The 19,020-nt window shown below is 44.7% G+C and overlaps 1 pseudogene; it reads right to left on the bottom strand.

The window, feature by feature from the left end:
* Window positions 1-13,829: 13,829 nt before the first annotated feature.
* Window positions 13,830-17,748, bottom strand: LOC136329829 (NADH dehydrogenase [ubiquinone] 1 alpha subcomplex assembly factor 4-like; annotated as a pseudogene).
* Window positions 17,749-19,020: the final 1,272 nt, after the last annotated feature.

The following is a 19,020-nucleotide window of genomic DNA, read 5'->3' as shown; positions in this document are numbered from 1 at the left end:
ATAATTCTTTTCTAGTAAGCCAGAAGCTCCCCGGCACTGGGACCTGCTGTCTTGTTTGCCAGGGTTTCCCCAGAGCAGGGACTGCTTCACTCGCGTCCAGCCTGGGACACACACAGGGATTCTTCACCTCCTGTCTTCTCCCCAGGCTTCTGAGAGAAGGAGCTCCTGTTAGCTGACTGGCCTCAGATTACCATCCAACCACATGGCTGCAGCAGGACCACAGGCAAATAAGCCTTTTCTTCAGAGTAAAAAATTCAGTCACACCCAAAGCTAATTCACAGACCATGGAGTCCACTGGGAACTGTCAAGTGGCTCATCCATCGAGTTTCCTCCTTCTCTCGGTTCCTACCCTTCTCTCTAACTCATGCTTTTTTTCTGTAAACTAGTTGGAAAGCCTTGAATGTGGAAGATTTTCTACATCTGTCTTGTACATTTTGCACAAGCTAAAATAAAACAAAAACAAAAAAGCAAAATAGTCTTTGTGGTCAGTGGGTGACATCATTGCCCGTAAGCTGGTGGAGTTGGGAGGTGGGCACGGGGGTGGTGTTTGGACGCCTGTTAGAGAATGTTGGAACCCTTCTCTGAGCTTCACCATATAGTATAGCCCCAAATTATTTGGATCTGTTTTGGGGCAACTGCTTGGCCTGGAATTGCCCCTGAGCGCTTCTTCTTCTTCTTTTTTAATGAATTGGCTGTATTTACCAGAGTAGAGTTAGTGTTTTTAATAGCCTGAAAAATAATATCCAGATGCTTCACATAAAGGAGGGGGCCCTTCCTCTAATCCCGAGCCTGCCACAGGCGTCCTGAGCCTCGTCCCTCCCACTGGACGGTTGCCCAGAGCTCTCTGGGGGTCTATCTTGGGAGACCGCCCGGGAGCTCCAACTGGTCCCAAACCCAAGGAAGGAAGGCGAACCATCTGGTATGCATTGTCCAGATCGGCTCCACATTGCCCGGGCACCCTGACAGCTTTTTGGGACTGCTCTAGGCTTCGATTTAATCCATCAGGCTCTCCAGTCAGAGGCCTCCAGACCTCTTTGTCTCCTTCCAGAATTTGGATTCCACAGAGGCACAATTAGGCCTTCTAGTCACTCCCAAGTTTGGCTTTCTCAGGAAAAGGACCAAGGTGTGCTCTGAGAGACTTTCCAGCAGATCTTGGACAAAGAACAAAGAAAAGAAAGGGAATGGTTTCAACAAGAACCTTGTCCTCTCCTTTCTTTCTGTTCCCACTGCAATATCCTGCCCGCCACCAGCCCTGATGACTGACATGTCTTTGGAGAGGAGAAAGGAAGCTGTCCCACTCCAGGGTGCTTTGGGAAGTCTCTATAAAAATGGCAACCTGGCTCTCCATATCGTCTCCTCACCAAACAAGGTCTGCTTGAGAGAAATAAAAGGGAAAAAGTAGTTAAGAAGAGGTTTGGAATGCACCTCAAACCAATTTGTAAAAAAAAAAAAAAGCATCAAGGATTATAAATACTATTTTCCTCTAAAACCATAAACCCTTTTATTGTCAACACCTTTATTGTAAATTATTTTTTTTGTAGAGCAATAAACACTTAGAAGGCAAGAATTACTAAATTATTCCTTTGCAAAGGCTAAACATTTTCCCTACCATCTTGTCTCTATTTCTGATTTGTTTCTTCATAGGCAAAGAAAAGAGAATTTTGCTCAACCTTCTGACCGAGGGAACACAGATTCCAAGTTAATTGGATCCAAATGAAAGAAAATCTAGTGTGCCTCATATCATGCTAGTTCTCTTAGAGTATAGTGACGTCGAATCCCAGCACCATCATCTAAGCGTTGCCTTTGAGGCCTCCAGTGTGTTTGGCAAACACGGAGAATGTTTCATATCCTTGCCTGAGTCGTCTGCCTGGCAGTTGTTTCTGGGTCAGACACTCCTCCCTGCTTCTCCCACCCCCACGCTTAGTCGCTGCTCACCCCTCTGGTGTTGACCACCTGGAACTAGGAGATGACAGCCTAGAATTGAGAGAGAATGCTGCTAGCTGCACAGGACTCAGCAAAGGGGAGGGGAGCAGGCCATACTTTTGTACACTGTCCTGCTTTCTCATGCTGCATGTCACTGCCACAGAAGCTGTACAGGTATAGCAAGATTTGGAGCAAAGAGGAGGTCAGATGGTCGCACAGCAGATAAATAAAAAAATGAACAGCAGAAGTTCACGCCACGTAGGGAATCTCTTACTGGCTACTTTTCTCCTGAGTCTCAGCTTTTTGTTTTGCCATTCATACTACTCCAGCATTATCTAAGACCCTCTGTGTATCTGCTCCCTCACCTCTAGGACCTAGCAATTCTTTTTGCAAAATAATTTAGCCAATTCTTTGTCTCATTCCAGACTATGCCTTTGGCGCATCACCTTCATATGAAAGGGGCCTTTAAGGTACTATGTGGATGGGTCTTCCGTTCTGGAGAAAAACTGAAAGTGTTTGCCCCATTTAGGATCTCTCTGTACTGGATCTCACGGCAAATGAGGGAATGTGACTAGGGTGAATGGGGGCTGGGGAACTGATCCAATGCAGAGGTTGGCTCTGGATGCCCAGTGATGGGTAGTTGAGCATCCCAGGGCCATGAAAATCTTAGTTTTGATTTCTTACCAGTCCAGCTTGGGGTTTCCAATTTGGCAACCAGAGTGCAGCCTTAAAGAATTCAAGAGGCAGTCAGTTCTCAGAAAGCCTCAGGGTGGGCAGATATAAGTGTAGGAGGTTTGCCCATGGGCTGCAGGATCCAGCCACCAGATTTTAGGCCAACTCTCCAGCCCAGGAATGGGACCAACAGAAGTACAGTCCCCCCTCCACTAGATGGTCATTCAGGGTGGAGCTCCAGCTTCAGAAGAAAACTTAGGTGCTAGGCAGAATAAATATCAGACAGCAAGGTCAAAAGCTCTAGTGAACATCCAGGTAGAAAGAGCTATATCTCAGCACCAATATGTATGACCTCTGGTCACTGAAGAGGCCCCAGATCTTTTAGTTCATTTATCAGCAAGGATATGAAGGAAATATAAAATAGGCATCTGACATTTGGGAATGGGCACCTGGCTATGGGAAGAAGACCTGCTCCTAAATTCCATTGGATGATGGGGTGATGGGCTGGGCTGAGCCATTTATGTACGAACCAGCAGGGTCAATGATGTTGGACTGGGGAAGGCGGAGGAAGAGAAAACAATGTAGATTGTAGTCTTCAGCCATAAAGGATAACATGTTTATTATTAGGATAGCACCTCCCTGGCACTCTGGCCATCCACCAACCTGAAATGGTAGAAAAAGCACCAGATTAGGAATCAGGAATCTCTGTTCTAGTCTGGCTTTAACCAATAACTAGTTGTGGGGCCTTGGACGTGTGCTTTCACTAAATGTTGGCCTTCAGTTTCCTCATCTGTGAAATCAGGAGGTTGACTTAAATCAGTAGTTCTCAAAGTGTGGTCCTCAGACTGGCAGCATCAGCATCACTTGGTAAGTTATGAGAAATTTAAATCCTCAGGCCCCATCCCCAAACTACTGAATCAGAAAGTCTGGGAGTGGGACTGAGCATTCTGCTGGCAAACCTCCAGGTGATTGTGATGTACAGCCAAGTCTGAGAAGCACTGGCCTAAATAATTTCTAAGTCCTTGTATGCTCAAATGCCTTCAGATCTGTCAGAAGAGATGAAATCAATCTCTCTCTCTCTCTCTCTCTCTCACACACACACACAAACACACACACACCAAGCTACATATAACTTGGCCACCTATAAAATACCAGTCTTTTGACCTTGTTGTTAAAAGCCCCACAGCATGTCCTCACTACCTGTCCCAGAAATCCAGTCTATGTCCTTTTTCTCCTCAGCCTGTCACTAAAACAAGAGCCTGCCTCTAAAATGGATGCATTAGTGTTCTAGTCAGCAGGTGGCAAATTGGATAATAAATTCTTGTCTCCCCTACCTCCTGCCCAATTAGCCAGAGAAGATAGGAAGATTTACTCTTTTCCACAAGCAAGGTCACAATCTGGAGTTGCAATAGAAGCCAGCTTCCATCCTCGCTCTCCTGAGGCTCCGGCAGCGGATTGGCTGCGAGGCAGGTGGGTCTGCCTGGTAGCAGGGATATAATAGGCAAAGAGACGCAGGGAGGAGAACCAAAGGGAAGAATAGCTGTGCTAAGCCTGTTGCCTTCTAGTTAAAAAAATTATAGATCTATTTATAGCCTGTCTTGCTCCACAGAGGATTTGAGGCACTGCCTTCTTGTTGGAAAACCCCTGATGCCAATAGTTGGCATCGGAGACTGTGGACTTCCTGGCCAAGTTTTGTCCACACAGCCTTTGTGGAGGGTCCTCCGGGCAGTCTGTTTCAAAACCACCTCTCCCCCTGCTCATCCCTTCCTTCTGCCTGCCCCCAACAGAGAAAATGTGGTCCCTGTGGTCCCATTTCCTTTTGTTCTTAAACCGCATAACCTGACTGCTGGCTGTTCGTTTTCTCATTTGAGCAGATAAACAAGATCAACCAGGAAAATGTTCAGAAGCTCAGTTGGAGGAGCGGTTGCCAAGGTCTGTACATAAGGGGAATTCTTCGGCTTCCCGCCATTTGACTGATCACTCATCAGCTGGATACATTCTCTGAGTTGATTTGGTTTGGGAGGGCTGAATTTAGATGAATTAGTACATGGGAAGTGACTAGCAGAGAGCCAGCTCCGAAGTAAATGCTTAATAAGTGTCAGCAAATCCAATAAACAGACACAACTACTAGCAATGGACATGGATTTGACTGGAACCAGCTCCATTCTCTCTGGGAGAAAGCCGGCGAGTGCTGTGGGTTTGTCTGGGTTTCCCTCGCTAGGAGACTAGCGGGTGCCTTTGAGCCAAATGCCCAACTCTGGCCTCATTTTCCATTTTCACTTATCTACGTAGGCTAGAACAGTGCTCAACAATGAAGTCACTGCTCATTTTTCTCATTTTCTGAATAAATAATTTCAGTTCCTAAATAAACCTCCCCAAAGCAGGCTTATGATAGAGGATTGGTATCTTTGCAATGCCCCTGGGCCACTGAGCTGATAAAAACAGGCAGAGGTAGCCTCATGCCACTTTCTGACATCGGCTAAGCTTCCGCATACCAGGTGGTCTGGTTCTGGCTCCCAGAAGCCTCGGCTCTGGGACTTCAGACATGCTCTGGTCACTGGCACCAGCTCTCATCACCTCCTCCGCCCTGAGCGGCCCTCCCCTCCCTGCTGTTTAATCCATGACACTGCCTGGCGGAGAGGTTCTTTTTGAAACCCAATGAACCATTAAAATTTTTTTACAGGAAAGATCCAAGAGCAAAGAATAAACAAGACACTTCTAAAAAGAAAAGTACCACATCTTACCAGATATCAAGACATCAATAAGCCATAGAAATTTTAACTGTGCTATTGGTGCAGGACTATATTAATAGACCAATGGAATATGAGAAGGAATCCAAAAAGAGATCCACACACACGTAACTATATGACAGAGAAGGCACTAAAGGTAGAGAAGGAAGATGAGGGTCTATTCAAAAAGTGGTACTAGGAAATTGGTTTCAATTAATATGGGAGAAAAAAATGGATCCCTACCATATACAAAAAATACATAGAATAAAAATTTAAATGTGAAAGGCACAGTTAAAAAATCTTTTAAAAGATAAGTTTATCAACTCAGGACAGGAAAGAGTATCTCATATAAGTCACAAAAGGCACACACCATAAAGGAAATGATCAATACATTTTTCTACATTAAAACTGAAACTTATATTCATCAGAATTCACCTTAAAGAGAGCAAAAAGACAATAATACAGTTTCAGAAAAGTATTTGCCACATATGTAACTAGTAAAGGATTAGCATTCAGAATATATGAAGGACACCAAAGAATCAAAAATAAAGAGAATCACCCCAATATAAAAACAGACAAAATACATAAACAGTCATCCACAGAAAGGAAACACAATGGACAATGAATGAGTGAAAAGATGCTCAACATTTCATTTGCTTGGCAATGAGATCCTTCCTTATTTCATACTCATCAGGTCAGCAAACATTTTAAAGTCTAACAATAACAAATGTTGGAAAGAATGTGGAGAAACTAGAACTCTCATACCTTATCAGTGTGAGTATAAATTGGTGCAGGTACAGGAAAACAACTCAGCATTTCCTGGTAAGGGGCAAGGTAGGCACATCCTGTAACCCAGCTACTCTATACCCTAGATCAGGCGTCCCCAAACTACGGCCATTTATCCGGCCCCCGCCGCACTTCTGGAAGGGGCACCTCTTTCATTGGTGGTCAGTGAGAGGAGCATTGTATGTGGTGGCCCTCCAAAGGTCTGAGGGACAGTGAACTGGCCCCCTGTGTAAAATGTTTGGGGACCCCTGCCCTAGATTATCTATATCCATATCCATAATCATACCCACACAAGAGATATGCACAAGAATGTTTCAAACCACATGTTTAGAATAGCCAACCTTAATATCTATCAACACTAAATGAACGTGTAAATTTTGCTGGGCTGACCTGTGGTGTTGCAGTGGCTAAAGCATCGATCTGGAATGCTGAGGTTGCCAGTTCGAAACCCTGGGCTTGCCTGGTCAAGGCACACATGGGAGTTGATGCTTCCTGATCCTTCTCCCTTCTCTCTCTCTCTTTCTTGTCTCTCTAAATAAATAAATAAAGTCTTAAAAAAATTTGATATAATGGTTCACTGCAATGCTATACAGCAGTGAAAATGAACAACTGCTACACACATTGAGATGGTTGAATCTCACAAAGTAATACTGAGAAAAACAAGACAAAGAAAAATATACTGTTTCATTTATGTAAAGATCAAAACCTAGAAAAACTAAAAATATATTGTCAGGGTCACAGATGTATTTTAGACCATGCTCTGGCAGAAAAGATATGGCACATATAAACTGAGTTGTTATGATAGCTTATTGAAGTGTAGGGAATCACCTATCTGATCTTGGACCCTCTATAACTTGGATTAAGGAACTTTAGTTAAAAAGCCCTGAGTGTGAATGGTGATGAGAATATAATCCCCTGCTGCAAGCACAGGGAAATAGGTTTCTTGGATGCAAACACCAAGAAGCTGTGTGAGTGAGTGACCTTTGTGAAACACAAGGGAATGTATGTAAATGGGCCTTAGGAAATTAGCACAGAGGTTTATAGATTGCCCCTTCCTTTGTGCTTGTTAATTAGCAAAAGAAAAAGAATGTACTGACCAAAACTAGCCCTTTTTCCATTTCAACAAGAAGTACATTAGTCATTCTTTCCCCTTCTCACCTGATCTCCCTCCCCTGCAATCCTGTTACCTTTGTTCTGCTCCTGAACAATAAAAGCTCTGGGAGAAGGAGACTCAGGAGGTTAGTCTCTCTTGACTGCCTCTCCCTCTTCTTTTAACAACAGTTTGTGTCTTGAGCAAGTTTTTTCCACACAATATTGGTAGTTCCCAGTGGGCTGGAGGACTACATTAAAGACATGCTTTACAAAAATGTGAGTTTAGTTTTGGCCAATTGGTGCAGTAGATGGATCATTGGCCCAGAGGACCAAGATCATCGGTTCTATCCTGGGGTCGCCAGCTTGATCCCAGAGTTGCCTGCTTGACCCTTGAGGTGGCTGGTTCAAACCCCAGTCAAGGCATATATGAGAAGCAATCAATAGTATAAGTGGAATAACAAGTTGATGCTTTTCTCTCTTTCTCCCTTCTTCTCTTTCTCTCTCTCTCTCAAAAAAAAATGTGAGTTTAGAGTTTAGTTAGGGCATGCATTCTCATTTAGGGCAGTATTACCCCCAAGGGGGTGAAAATTGGTTCTTGGGGACAAAAATATTATTTTCATGTAAAAAGCATTAAAAAGTTGTACAGCAGTCTGTCTGTGGTATTAAAATCTCATGGTGGGGAAGATGAGTAGGGGAAAAAATCTGAAAAGGCTACTTAGTAGGAAGTGATCATGAAAAGATTGAGAAATACTAGATTTTTGGGAACCAGCAAAGAATGGTACAATGTCCTATGGCTAACAAAACATTCTAGAAGCTTTACCATCCCCAGGCCTGAAGGAACAAGGAGATGGCGGAAAGGGAACAGCTGCATGGAGGGGGCTCTGCCTTTGACAGAGGATAGCAACCAATTTACGGCGGGTGACCCAGCAGGGAGAGGGCACAGGAGCACACACCCTGACCTCATTCTCCTCATCCTCAGATCTCCTGTCCATGCTTCACTTGGGCCAAACCCATTGGGAAGCCAGGGAGCAGGGGAGCCCTGGTTGGGAACAGGGCAGGATGGAAAAGATGAGAATGGATTCTGGAGGGGCAAATAGAAATTACACAGAAAATACACGTGGTGAAATTCTAGGAAGCAAAAGGATTATTGGCACACCTTTGAAGATTGTGGTTACCTCTGGGGCCGGGATGGGAAGGACATATGAGGGCTTCAATAATATTGGTAATATTCTATTACCAAAGGTGGGCAGTGGGTTCACAAGTGCTTATTTTATTCTTAACAAAGCACTTATGTTATTCCTATTCATTTGCAATGTAATCCATTTCATATAATATTTTTAGAAAGTTAACATGGTAGAAACTAGGTAGGAGAGGTAAAATAAAAAAAAGCTATCATAGGATCTGGAGATAGAAAAGGAGGATTAGAATCTAGCTTTTACCACTAACTAGCTGTTTGAGATTAAGCAAATAAGTTAGCTTCTTTAATGGACCTAGTTAGAGGCCACGGAATCCCAGCACCGCCTACTCCCAGGCATATTTGGATTAAGTAAATTTATAAATAGTATGTGAAATCATGTGATGCATTAACTGGTGCATAGTAAAAAATTTTTTCTCTTTTCTATTCTACCTATACAATCCCATGTCCTATTGTTTACTCTCTCACAAGTCCTGTGCTTTAGCCAACTCTGTCTCCGTCCTGACACAGACCCTGGCCCTATGGCCAGACGTGAGTCCATGCCCTGTGTTTTTCCCCAGCCTGGTCCTTCCTGGTGGCAATCAGCCTGGCTCAAGCCCCACCCAAACTCCACCCCTTCACATTGGCCTCCCTTTGGCTCCAGCAGTGTTTCCTTAGACCTGTTCCAATTGTGGACATTCATAAATATAAAAATTAAGATATCATCATAGATGGTCTCATCTAATGTAATTAGAACTATTGTTGATCAGTTACTTGAAAAAATGGGTTAGAGCTGATAAGACAATGAAACACCAACCTGAAGTGTCTTAACTTAAAACATATAGATATAGTTTATTTGCCAGTCTTTTGATAAGAAGCTTGGGCTTTTTGTTTGAGCATGAGTTCCTCATCATTTTTCTTGCATCATTTCAGATTCTCTAAGGTAGAGCAAGAACAAAAGTCACTTGCGAAGCTCAAGGTCACAGAGCTTGCAACAGACCAGGTACCAGCTGACTCTGGATTCCTCAGCGCAGTGCTGAGCGGAGGAGTGTTCTATAAATCTAGTTGAACTGCACAGAGCAGCTTGGATAGGTGCCCGAGGAGGGCTGGGATGGGAACAAAGAGAATAAGCTGTGAGATGCAGGCGCGTGCCAAAGAAAACTTGACTGAAAGTATTATAACACTGCCTCTGGTGGTCATCTCCAAATCAAGTACTGGGCACAATACACACACACACACACACACACACACACACACACACACACACACACACACACACACACGCAGCTTCAACCACAATCTTATACCCGCTGCTCATTCTGGGACATAATGCTTTTTTGGTGTGGGTGTTGGAGGTGGGTTTGGGGAGCTGGGAAGGAGAGAGGGACATGGGGTTAGGGGGGCAGGGGTAGCTTCCCTCTTAAACTCAGCTTCCCTGGCATCTTTGTCCGATTTGTGCTCTGAGGTCAAAATCTAGTCCACAGCTATTTAAAAGTCTTGCCTTGACTCTGGAATGCTGGCAAGCTCTAGCGGAATGAAGAGTTCATAAGTACAGTTTCCTAGGGCTGTTGATGCGTCATATAAGAGACTTAGCAAACCCCAAAGAGAGAGTCAGTATATATACATGCATATATACACATATATGTGTATGTGTGTACATGCATGTACATGTGTATGTGTGTGAGCCTTCCCCCTTATCTAGGCTAGTTGAGTACAAATTGCACAGAGGGCCAGAAAACGGCCTTCCAGTTCCTGGTTCCTAGAATTTCAAGGTGCACATGCTGATGTAGATTTTATTGTTTCTTATAAATATTCCTTATTTCCTCCACATGGGCAGTGCTCTCCCAGGGTGCAGGGGAGGCCGTGCAAGTTCGGTCTGTTTGTCTTGGCTGGGTAGCCCAGGATAAAGCGCGGTGGGAAGTGGCCCTTCCTGCGGTGCTGGCAACAGCAGTGGGAGAGCACACGGGCCGCAGAGGGAAGGATGGCAGGGGTGAGGCACACTGGCTCCAGCTGTGGGGGCAGGTGTGGAGGAGCAGGGACGTAGAGATCTGAGTGATGCAGAAACTGTTTAGTGCTCCCGATGTTTCTCCATCTCACAGGTCCTGATTTGGGAAAGTTAGAGCACGGCTCTATAACTGCTGCCTTGCTGGAAAAAGGCTGGACTAACCTGATGTGTTCCTGACTAAGGCCCCTTAAGTACTGATCATTTCTTTCATGTTAGTGTGAGGCAGGTTCTTGAGAGATTTGCGCTGGGCAGGAGGAAGTCCTTCTTGGAGAACAAGGGTAATTAACAACTAGGTCAGAAGCTCTTGGATGGCAGATCCTTGATTTTATGAATGTTCAAACTATAGCCCAGAGAACTTCATTGACTTGCCCCATATCACACAGCTCATAGATGGCACACTTCATGCAGTCTCCCACCTTTTTTTTTTTTAAGGGTTGAATCATCTAGGAAGTGTTCACTAAGTTTTATACTTAATGAGAGTGAACTAGCGACTGCCTTCTCTGTTTACCAACCCTGGTACTTTGTATGCAAATATGCATTTCTTCCTCTGTAAAATTGGATAAATGACACTTCCCAAGACCACTGGAAAGATAAATGGTAGTGTGCATGAGGCATCTCTCTCGAGCACTCCAAGGGCTCCATAAACACTGCTTCCTTTCCATTCCCTCAGCGGGGTTTTCTCCTCTCCGCCCTTTAAACTCACAATAAACAAAAGTGCATTAAGTTCACACCTAATTTCATTGACTGACTCACCTCATATCCATGAATGGAAATGGAAATGTCCTGGCCAGCTCAGATAAGTCAGTGGTGGTGTGACAGATACTGTGGGAAGGACCCTGAGAGCGAGGGCTGACGAGGCGGGTGGGTGTGGGTTTATTGAGGAGGAAAGATCTCCAGATGGAAGGTCAGAGGAGACTCTTTTCACAGTTAAAAAAAGAAATGTGCTCAAGGAGGAGAGTTCTCAGAGAAGGAAGGGAAGATGACAGTGACCACAGGAAATGACTAACAAGGCTCCCTTCTCTAGTGGGTACTCAGAACACCATCCGTAGAGGTCGGACTAAGCAAGGAGGCCAGTGACGACTGCACAGCCCACGGATCCGAGGAGAACAGCAAGCAGGGACTTCATATCAGTTCCCAGGGCAGGAATGGGCATGTCAGAAAGGTGGGGGCTCCTGGGAAGGCCGAGGAGAGACACATCGAGGAGAGACACATCGCACCTCTGCAGCACCGTGAGCTGAGGATGGTCAGTCTTGGGTGGCATGGGCAGAGAGGGGCTTACCAGCTTCATAACCCAGCCACCAAATCAGTGGTTCTAAAAACTGTGTTATGTGTTGTGCTGCTGCTTACAGCACCTCTGTCAGAGACACTGGGCAGTGGAAAGCAGACTACTTGATTTGTGTAATAGGCATTGTCACATACAGCATACATTAAAGCAAATACAAAAGTGTCTTAAAAATATTAATCTGGGCCTGACCAGGCAGTGGCGCAGTGGATAGAGCATCGAACTGGGATGCGGAGAACCCAGGCTCAAGACCCTGAGGTTGCCAGCTTGAGCTCAGGCTTATCTGGTTTGAGCAAAGCTCACCAGCTTGGACTCAAGGTCGCTGGTTCAAGCACGGGGTTGCTCGGTCTGCTGAAGGCCCATGGTTAAGGCACATATGAGGAAGCAATCAGTGAACAACTAAGGTGTTGCAACGAAAAACTAATGATTGATGCTTCTCATCTCTCTTCATTCCTGTCTGTCTGTCCCTGTCTATCCCTCTCTCTGAGTCTTTCTCTGTAAAAAAAAATAAAAAATTAATTTGGTCTTTTTCTAACAGCAATAGGAAATACAAAGACTTCATTATCGTGCTATGTCATACAGGATCTGTGGAACAAAACAGAATGTTCATGGCAAAGTGTTGCTAAAATGTAAAATTGGACTGAAGAATCACTTGGAACAGTAAAGGAGACCTGAGTGCTCTCTGTGTGACTCATCCTTCAAGCCCAGTTGAAGCCCAGTTCCAGTTTCGGAAGCTTTCTTAGCAGAACCCTAGAGACACGTGATGACTTTAGCTGAGTTTCCCCAGAAAAAAACATCAGTGTGTGGAAAACAATTCAATGGCCTCTGACCACCAGGCTTCCCAGGTGCTTGGTTCCTCCCACAGAAACCTCCACCTTCCCATTGCAGGGGAGTCTCCCCGTTGTGGTGCTGCATTCTGCAGCATCCCACCCACAACCCAACACTCCGGAAACCAGGGCTGAAAGGCCAGGCAGCAAGGTGGCTGCAGCCATCACCCAAATCCTCCTCACAGACAAGGGGGCCCGAGGCACTGGCCACGGCTGTGCATAGCGTCCACTTAAAGGGGAGAGATAGAATTTGCCAATACTGGATGCCAATAATTTGAGAAGGGCAGCATCCAGAGGAGAAATAGGAAAACCAAGTACCTTTCAATCCAGCCATCCTTCCAAAAGGGCTCAGGAGAGATGAAAAACTCATTTGGAGGCAAAGCAGTGCAGTCTGCAATAATTACCTGCACCCAAGAGCATGGCTCCAGCCCCTTTTTCAGAAATGAGGGTGGAGGAAAGGGATTGTGGCCTGGCTGGACAGCCAGTGTTCATTCAGTGTTTACTGCTCTTGCAGCTCGACCTGCAGAAGGGTTCTTGTTCTCTTCCTGCTGCTAATTACAACTCTTACTAGGTTTCCAAAATGTAGATTAACAGAACTTGGGGTGAGGTCTTTGGACTTGGCCGGAAGTCTAGCGCCGTTTGTGAGCATCGTTGCCACATCCCTTGCCAGAGAGATTCCCTTCACCTCACGCAGCGCTGTCCAATGCTCTGTGCCCCCAAGGTCCCTCCACCTAGGGCACATAGAGTGGTGTGCCTTGCCTGGCAGTGGAGGGCACAATCAAAAATAGAGCAGGAGAAGGAAGAAGGCTGAGTGAAGTGAATCGAAGTTGAGAGTCCAAATGGATGAAGCCAGAGAGATAATGCCAGGACAACAGTGGTTTTGAGTTGGCAAGCCAGAGGGCTGTCATGGCAGAAATGTGGAACATGCACTGGAGCCTGCCCCATCCAGGCTTTCTGCAGCCAGAGGAAGAACAGACAGCACTGGGGGCCACCGCAGCCTCGCGGCCCCACGCCCAGGAGTGGGCTTCTCCAGTGCCTCAACTTTCCCATCGGGGCTTCTGAGGACTTCTTCCCGGAGGCGAGGGCTTGTTAATTGTCTCTCGTAGTTCAGAAAAGTAAAGCCCTGAGTTTTAGGACCAATTATGGACCCTTAAAGTGCTCTTCACCGTTTTTCCCTAAAGGCCTAGAAGGTCTCTCATGCAAATGAGATCTTTAGGTCTGCCCCCAGTTCCTAAGTTCAGGGTGTTTTATGTACCCTGCCCCATCCCAGACTTTTACTACTTTACTCATTTGGCCATTTCCTTAAACTGCCAGTTATATATATATATATTTTTTAATTTTATTCTGATTGTATTGCTTTCTTGTCTTCAGGAGGAAAGACTTTGACTTCAAAAGTAACAAAATATTTGAGAAGGGCATTTACATCTTTCTGTTCTAGATGGTATTCTTCTGCTATTTTCTTAGAAGTCCATGTATCTGGATAAAGCTTATGGTTATTGAGAAGTGTCAATGCCTCGTCAATGGAAATTTTGCCTTTGGGAATGTTCTCAATATTTAGGTCAAAGTGATGGCCTTTTGGCAATCTGAACTACTTTGCCTCTTGAGGTATGCCAGCATCTTTCACCTGCACCGAAGACACAGGATCTTTGGAATCAACATATACATCTTTAAGTAACGACAGCAGTTTGTCATCTTTTCTATCAATTTCCCCCTAATATGTGGATGACTTCTCGTCTGCTCTTGCAGGAGGCTCTTGGTGGAGGGGTACCTGGGCGTGGGAGAGGGCTTCATGTTGCTGATTTCCCGTTCCGCCCGGTTCTCGAGGTTGAAATTCCTGATTACACGAATCACCGCAGCCCCCTCTCGTCACAACATGCCAGTTATATTTTTGATAATTATAGCAAATAATGTATGAATTGTCGTTCCAATTAAATAAGGAATGTTGTGTTTAATTATCCAGCACTTACTATGTTCTAGACCAGTGGTAGTCAACCTGGTCCCTACCGCCCACTAGTGCGTGTTCCAGCTTTCATGGTGGACAGCAGCAGAGCAACCAAAGTGTAAATAAAAAGATAGATTTAACTATAGTAAGTTGTTTTATAAAGATTTATTCTGCCAAACTTAGCAAAAATCTGACATAAAGTACTTGGTAAGTAATTATTATTATATGCTTTAACTTGCTGTAACTCTGCTTTATAAATTTTATGAAGTAAAGTTACTTCCCTACTTTATAAATCACCATTACCGTGGAACCAGTGGGCAGTTAGAAAATTTTACTACTAACAGAGATACAAAAGTGGGTGGTAGGTATAAAAAAGTTGACTACCCCTGTTCTAGACGCTTTGCTAAGGGCTTTGTATAGATTCTCTCATCTTATCCATGTAACAACCCTATGAGGTAATGTCAATACTTTATATCCCCACTTTTCCATGGGAGCTAGGGAACAGAGATATCCACAAACTTGCCCAAGGTTCGGGGGCTCCTTGTGAGAACTGAGCAAGTTTTTTTTTTTTAATTTTTTTTCTTTATTAATTTTTAGAGAGGAGAGAGAGTGAGAGAGAGAGAGAGAGAGAGAGAGAGAGAGAGAGAGAGAGAAGGGGGAGGGAGGAGCAGGAAGTATCAACTCCCATATGTGCCTTGACCCGGCAAGCCCAGGGTTTTGAACCAGCGACCTCAGCATTCCAGGTCGATGCTTTATCCACTGCGCCACCACAGGTCAGGCAGAACTGAGCAAGTTTTAACCTTTCTGTGCCTCATCTGTAAGTGGCTGACTAATTAAAATACCCACCTGGTAAAGACTGCTAGGAGAACTGAGTGAGCCAATGTGTGCCAAGTTCTCAGAACAGTGTCCGGCCTGCGCATGTTTGCTAAATAATAAATGAACATCTAAATGCTAGAGCTGGATGTTACCCAAGTGGTTGGATTCCAGAGCATCCATTCCTAACTGCTCTTCACTTCCTGTTGGTTGTGCCCTGTTCTGTTTCTTCTGAAAGCTTTGGCAGAGCTTTTGATTTCCACTTTAAAATGATGAGGAAACAGCTATAGAAGGTGATTTATCCAGGGCGACACAAAAGTTTCTCATCCTGAGAATTACGTGGTGACACTTTATGTATTCTTTGGGGCAAGTCACTGTGCTGAGCACTTTTCACATATTAACTCATATAGTTCACCCTCAGTCTTAGGAGGTAGATGCTGTTATTGCATTTTACAGATGAGGAAACTAAGGGGCAGACCAGCCTGACTCTGCTGCCCTATCTGTCCTCTACCCAAGACCTCCCTCAGGCCTGCCCTTAGGTCCTGGAGCCAGTTCTGCCCTCAGGTCCTATAGCAGGGGCTCTGGGACAGTAATCCAGGGACTCTCCAGAAAGGTACCTTACCTTGTCCCACCTTTTCTGCTTGGTCTATGACCAAGCCTGCCACCGGAACCCAGGTTTCAAAAACTGCCACAGCTTAACTTCCATGGGTGTATCAGACCTCCTACTCTGACCCATTTCTAGGGTATCTAACATCATGGTTTGCCCAGGAAAGTCCCAGTTTTAAAGCCGAAAGTCCTGAGTTATGGGAAATCTCTCAGTCCTGTGCAAACCAGGACCGTTGGTCACCCTACCCACTGCACAGGCCTGCAGCCATTTTCTGACCAAGGAGGTTTTAGTCTTGGTGCTTGGTAACCCTTGCATCTTCCTGTGGATCTTCGTAGAATAACTTCTTTTCTCCAAATTAGTCCTCAAATCACTTTAATTTAGCAACAGCTGCATCACATTTTAAATCATAAGGGCATATGAAATTATTATTAGGTAGACTTTCTGTCCTGATGGAGGAGCTCTCTCGGGTTTATTTTTCTAACACACGCTGATGGAGCATAACCAGCAAAGTCAGCAGTTTCCTCTCCGCCCTTCACAGATGACCCACGAAGCTATTATTTTCCTTCCGCACTTTCAATCTTCTCAAACACTTCTAATGGTTTCTTTTCAGCCAAATGCAAGCGGCAGAATAAAGAGATCTGGGCTTGGCACTGGGGGAGACAGCATGGGTTGAAGCAAGAACATAGACTTTGAAGGCAGAAAGACCTGGGCATGAATCTTGCCTCTGTCATTTTGTGTAAGTTATGTAACTTCTCTGAATATCATCTGTAAAAGGATTATCTGAGATCAGTGATAATACAGTGTGTCCGTAAAGTCATGGTGCTCTTTTGATGGGTCACAGGAAAGCAACAAAAGACGATAGAAATGTGAAATCTGCACCAAATAAAAGGAAAACCCTTCCCAGTTTCTGTAGGATGATGTGGCAGCATGTGTGCATGTGCAGATGATGACGTAACACCGTGTATACAGCGGAGCAGCCCACGGCCATGCCAGTCGAGATGTGGACGGTACAGAAGAAAGTTCAGTGTGTTCTGTGGCTAAGTTCGAATCCGTGACCAAAGTGCAACGTGAATATTGACGTGTTTATAATGAAACGCCACCACATAGGAATAACATTACTCGGTGGGATAAGCAGTTGAAGGAAACAGGCAGTTTGGTGGAGAAACCCCGTTCTGGTAGGCCATCAGTCAGTGACGAGTCTGTAGAGGCTATACGGGATAGCTACCTAAAGAACCCTAAAAAAATCTGTGTGTGAGCCCACATCGAACTGCACTGAATAGGTATGAAACTGGGAGAGTTTTCCTTTTATTTAGTGCTGATTTCACATTTCTATCGTCTTTTGTTGCTTTCCTGTGACCCATCAAAAGTGCACCATGACTTTACGAACACACTGTATATGCATGGGGACTTTTGTAGAGGGGAATGTGAGAGATACTAAATGCCTGACAACAGAGGCCACAGTTTAAGGTTGAAGTGCTCGATGGACTGGCAGGATCCTGATCCTAAACGGGACTTGAAGTTTCCAGAAGATGCGGCTGGGGGGCTGGTGCATGCCTGATGTTCTCTTCTTACCTTTGATGTCACTTCCCCAGGGAAGTCTTTTTACTCACTCACAGGATCCTGTACTCCTTCATATTGCTTTTCAGAGTTTGAATTCTAAGTTTATTTGGGAAATTATTTCATGTCTGCCACTCCTGCCTGCCCGTAGACTCCCTAAAGGCAGGCCCACGTCTATCTTGTTCACTGTTGCAGCTTCCGCAGCCAAATCAGTGCCAGGCACGCAGTAAATACTTGTTGAGTCAAATCAATAAATCAATCAAATGGCCATCAGAGATGTGCACTAGGGCAGTGGTCCCCAACCCATGGGCCACAGACCGGTACCAGTCCGTGGGCCATTTGGTACCGGTCTGCAGAGAAAGAATAAATAACTTACATTATTTCCGTTTTATTTATACTTAAGTCTGAATGATGTTTTATTTTTTTAAAATGACCAGATTCCCTCTGTTACATCCGTCTAAGACTCACTCTTGACGCTTGTCTCGGTCACGTGATACATTTATCCATCCCACCCTAAAGGCCGGTCCGTGAAAATATTTTCTGACATTAAACTGGTCCTTGCCCAAAAAAGGTTGGGGACCACTGCACTAGGGGAAGAAAAAATTCTGTAAAGAAAATCAGGCAGTGGCAAACCACTAGGTGGTGCTTATACCCTGTATGTAAACTACCCAGCTAGCTTCTCAAACGGACTCTTATTTCCAACATGAAGCGGTTCTGCTGATATTATAACATCTATCTCTTATTGAGCATCTTGGTAGAATTTTCTACAGTTCTTACAACAACTACAGGAGCAAGTATCCCATTTTGCAGAGGTAATAAATTCCTAGTAATTTTAAGTAACTTTTCTAAAGAATACACAACTTACAGCTCATGTATAAAGCTCTGAACCTGGGTCTGTTGGCCTCCGAGCCTGTGTTCTTTCCAGTACACCCCAGTGCTTCCACTTGAGTGGTCTAATGCAACCAATCACATGCTTTTTGCTGTAACAGGTCCCTCCCCCACCCTCCTTCGCAGCTGACGGTTATTTTCCCTTTCAACTTTATTTTGTATAGGTTTCAGGTGTACAGCTGAGTGGTTAAACAATCATATACTTTACATAACATTCCCCACATGATCACATATCCAATAAGAAACTCTCCACACAGTCATAGCTTTCTAAAAAGTCAACATACCGGGGAGGGAAAAATGAGAGGCAGGGTAGACCTAATGGCTCTTAGACCAGACATTTAAGTCTTGAGCTCATTGATGAACTAGGTTGTAGCATTCTGAGTAAGTAGAAAATAATCCTCAGTTTGTCAATCAATCAATAGTTCTTCATTCAGCATCTGTGTAGCCCACTCAGGGCTGAGCAAACATAGAAGGGCTTAGACTCTGATGGGGTATATAGGACATACACATATGGGACATAACAGTACACAGCAGTATCTAAGTGTCTTGTGTGTACACACACACACACACACACACACACACACACACACACACACTAGGACTTCAGAGGCCAGAAAGACTCTGACTGGGGTAGTCATAGATCTGAAACTCTGGGTTGACCTTCACAGAAACACCTATAGGTAAATCAGTCCCTTTCCACTAAAGATGTGGACCAACGATCAG

The sequence above is a fragment of the Saccopteryx bilineata genome, chromosome 3 (genome assembly GCF_036850765.1).
Source record: "Saccopteryx bilineata isolate mSacBil1 chromosome 3, mSacBil1_pri_phased_curated, whole genome shotgun sequence".
In the NCBI taxonomy this organism is placed as follows: Eukaryota; Metazoa; Chordata; class Mammalia; order Chiroptera; family Emballonuridae; genus Saccopteryx; species Saccopteryx bilineata.
Note: the sequence above shows the minus strand (reverse complement) of the source record. Positions and strands in the feature narration are given on the sequence as shown.